We start from the raw sequence: 4308 nt of genomic DNA on the forward strand, positions 1-4308 counted from the left end.
GCGTTTTGAATTAGGGCCTCTTGCTGCCTGGGCTCGCACACAGCTCATCGGTGCAGGAAGCTCCAGGTCCCCAGGGGATGGGGCTGCCCCTTAGAATCATAGAATCGTTAAGGTTGGAAAAGACCCTTAAGATCATCAAGTCCCACCGCTAACCTATCACTGCCAAGTCCCTTGGCACTCTCGGTTTGCTCTGAGCCTGTGCAGGAAGCGCCAGACCACTGAAACCAGGGCTGGGCTCAGCTCCCCCAACAAGACAACAGTGGCTTCCCTTTTATTAACAACAACCTTTGGCTAGTGACAGAGGCAGTGGCTTTGGAAGAGCCTTTGATGGGCACGGGGGTGACAGGGGATTTCTCCAGATATTTTCTGAATGTCCTTTTATTTCCTTCACTGTTTCTGGAAGGAGATGCCCAGAGCCTCTGGAAGGAGAGAGCCACTGCGGCAAGCATGAGTGGAGCCCACAGTGAGTGCATCTGCAGCCCCATTGTCACTCCTGGCTGCCCGTCCCCTCCTCTGCGATGGCAATGGTTCTGGCTCAGCTCAGCACTTATCAGTCAGTGTCTGCTGGTGGCCATGACCCCTCCATGCTGCTGGCACGACCCCTCGTGGGCTGGATCTCCTGACTCAGCACAAAAGGCTTTTTTGGCTGTGCTGCGTGATAAACCTCAGGGTCACTTCTGCTGCCCAGGAAGGTTTTTAGCCACCCCAGGATGTGCAAGACAGGTGACTGTGCTGGCCCTCGGGGACTTGTGCTCCTGTCCGGCATCTTGCTGGGTGAGCGTGGGGTAAGGGCTGCTTGGCCTTCTGAGCTCTCCCGCACACTGCATTCCTCTCTCACTTTGCTCAGGAGGTTGTTTCCCACCGCCCCCTTCCCTCCCGGTGCTGGGCAGGTCCCCGTCCCCGGTGTGAGCGGCTCAGAGCCAGGGCTGGTCCAGGGCTGGGGTGATGCAGCCGCCAGGCTTGGCTGTGCTGCACCGCAGCAGCCACATCACTCAAGGGCTCCATGGGGTCCCTGCCTGTCCCTGCATCCCCACGAGGCCACGGCTGCTTTTCCCCCCAGGAAGGGACCTGCTGGCTCCCGACACCCATAGGAGAGGGCTGGAGCTTTAGACGAGGGGATGCCAGGGGAGACACTCCTCATCCAGCCAATGCAGGGGAAAAGCACACAGGCTTTTGGGGACAGTCCTGAAAACCCCAGCTGGGGTTCAAACCTCTCCCCAGACCCTTCCTGCTCTGTTCATGACTAAGAGACATGATGCTTGGGCTTCCTGTCCAGCTCCAGTGGCCGAAGCAGAGGCAGAGGTAGGCCGTGCCTCAAGAGACTGGGCAAGGTAGCGGTGACGTTTCTTAGCCTGCCCAGCCAGCTGCATCCAAACTGTGTACTCAGCTGCATTAACAAGGTGTCCGGGAATACTGGCCTCAGGATGTGTCTGGGAAGTTGTGATATTTCCTACTGCTGCAGAAGGTTACATCGAGAAGGTAAGGGGAATGGAAGGGACGGCACGGGCTCTGCCGGGGTGGGGGGCCAAAAAGAAGTGACGAAAACAAGGCTTTCCCTGTCATTAGCATTTTCCAATAGGGTATATAAATATAACTTAATCTTTAGCTTAGATTTTTCTGCATTTTCACCCTCGGATTCTGGATTTTTCCCCACCCCACAGGACATGCAGGCACTAGGTCATGAAAATCCCACTGCTTTCTGTTTACTGCAGTGAAAACCTGAAAGGAAACGGATGAAAATTCCCCAAAGCTCCAAAAGTTCCAGCAGCCCCTTTCCCAGCCGCCTTGCTAGTGAAATAGCAGTGGTGGCTGGGAGCCCAGCAGGCTGCAGGGGGACTCCTGATCCCCAGGGGAGCCAGGGGGCTGGGAGGTGGGAGCTGGCCCCATTTCTAGCCCTGGCACTGTCCCCTGCTGTGACAGTGACCTCGGCTGCTTCTTGGTTTCCTTAGCTGTGCAATGAGCATTTTGCTGCCTGTGGGGCAGACCTGAGCTCTCCACGGGCACAGCAGCCCCATCCCTGCTGCGGGACTTGGTTCTGCAAGTAGGAGCTGCCCAGCACACAGCACCCACAGGTCCCACACCTGGGGCATCCTGCACCCAACTTTGCCTTACGTCCTCCTCCATGGCCCAGAGAAGGAGCTTGGGTAGGGCTGGGACAGAGCAACCTCTGTCTAGTTTGATTTTCTTATGAAAAACAAATGTTGTGGGGTTTTTACCTGGTGTAGACAGATGTTTCAATTCATGGAACTTTGCTCGGCAGACAGCAACAAAGCTGGAGCGGATCCAAGCCTGCGTCTGAGTTCAGATGCTCACGTCAGACCACCTCACCCACCCGGCACCGAGCATGTGCCCTTGGAGCTGCCCCGGTTTGGCACCTGGTGATCCCCCCACCGCAAGGATAACCATCTACCTAGAGAAAAAAATCCCAATGCCAAGAACCCACCTACGCAGCTCAGGAGTGCCAGGAAAATGCTTCCCCTTTGCAAAGTGCAGGGAAAAGGTAAATCCTGAGCATGGTCCAAGAAAATCCCCCCCACCAAAAAAAAGGAATCCAAAATGGGACGTTTCCCATCAAAGTAGCTGAGGATGCCATGATCATCGTGGTCGGTGGTGACCCCTCAAGATCATGGAGCACCACAACTCCATTTCAGCCAAAAAATAGGGTTTGTGTTCATAGAATTATAGAATGGTTTGGGTTGGAAGGGACCTTTAGAGGCCATCTAGCCCAGCCCCCCTGCAGTGAGCAGGGACATCTTCAACTCGATCAGGTTGCTCAGAGAGGTCAGGCAAGTGTCACTTTAAAATTGCAGCCTTGGGGTTCCCTTCTGCTACCTGGCCATCTCCCAAATCACCCAAATTGATACCCTTGGCCAGGCAATATCTTCCTTTGGGAGAAACCCTCAGGGAGGGCAGGGTCAGAGTGCAGAGGGGGGCAGTGGGTGGGTCCCAGCCTTGCATGGTGCCTCTGGGCAAGGACAGAGCCGAGGTAACCCTGGGTGAGTCACCAACCTCCAGGTGATTTTCCATGTGTTACATATTTGGGAGGATTTCTGTTTGATGCTGCAAGAATGAATGGCAGGTGGCACAGACAGGCAGGGCAGGGAAAACCTCATCAGCGTACCTTGCTGTGGAGCTCTGCATTCATCGGCATTTTCTCCAGACCAACAAGAGACCAGCAGTTTCTGGTGCATATTTCTCCTCCTGGTGTGTGGCTCCCCAGGGACACCCCATCACCAGCCTCACCTGGGACTCTGCAGAAAATCTGAATATCATCAGGAACATGGTCTTGCAGCAGGACCGGATGCCTTCCTGGGTCTCAGGGATGCCTCAGACGCTGTTGTGCTAAAGGAGAGGGTTTGCCCTTTAGTCGGCGCAGCTTATGGGTTGTGCTGGGCAGCTGTGGCACTGCCGACACCAGGCTCGGCCCCCCCGGCGTTTTCCTCCACCTCTGTTAGTGTCCTGGCAAGTCCCCAGCCATGTCCAGGTGCAGCACATGGGTGTTCGCAGCCACTGGTGACACATGGGCAGCCTTGCAGGGCTGGGAGCCACTGGCACCGACTTGCTGCTTTCCAGACAATGCTGAGCCTCACTGAGATGTTCACGGCTGCTCCCCACACTTTATGGGGGAGACCATCACCGCAGCCTCAGGGCTTTGGTGAAACCCGGCTGCGCAGCCAGCAGGGCCGTTCCACCACCTCACAGGGAGCCTGGGCGCAGCTCATTCACGCAACTCCTAAATGACCACATCCTGTAAATGTTTGCAATCCCCTGCTTGGAGCTCGTTGAGGTGATTTTGGGGGACATCAGTGGGAAAAGCAGGTAGGAGGGCTCCTGCCCTGGGATGGTGTCTTCCTCTCTCCCAAATCCCTCTAATACCCTGAGCTGGTGCAAGGGATGGAGCTGCACCTGGCTCTGCACCTCCTTTACCCTTGGACTTCAGTATGTGGTGCAAAAATAGCTGTCAAAAAGGAGAGAGGTGACCTTTGTCATTTGAATAACTGTTTGCTTTGTCAGCACAAGCACAGCGTGTTTGGGGATTTTGTGGAAGGTTCCAGGGGCTCTGAGCCAGGACCAGACAATTTTCCCTCTCTGCAGCAGCAGCCATGAACCGCACCAGGAATGCGCCCTCCTAATCCCTGCGCAGGGAGGCATTCGGGAGAGGAGGTTCCTTCCAGGGAGTGTGAGTGGAGACTCTCGGCTTCCCTGTGTGTCTGCATGCCAAAACACTCCCCTGTTTGGTTGCCTGACCATGGGAAGGGAAAGGGGAGGTTTGCAAGGATGGAATGGGATGGGGTGGGGATGGGATGG

General features: G+C 55.7%; 1 long non-coding RNA gene across 1 annotated transcript; it reads left to right on the top strand.

Moving 5' to 3' along the window:
• Positions 1 to 680: 680 nt before the first annotated feature.
• On the top strand, positions 681 to 2937 carry LOC135316377 (uncharacterized). The gene is made up of 3 exons (XR_010375742.1): positions 681 to 774; positions 1277 to 1479; positions 2261 to 2937. It is a non-coding gene; the product is annotated as an uncharacterized LOC135316377 (long non-coding RNA).
• The last annotated feature ends 1371 nt before the right edge of the window (positions 2938 to 4308 follow it).

This window comes from Phalacrocorax carbo, chromosome 19 (assembly GCF_963921805.1).
Source record: "Phalacrocorax carbo chromosome 19, bPhaCar2.1, whole genome shotgun sequence".
Taxonomy (NCBI): Eukaryota; Metazoa; Chordata; class Aves; order Suliformes; family Phalacrocoracidae; genus Phalacrocorax; species Phalacrocorax carbo.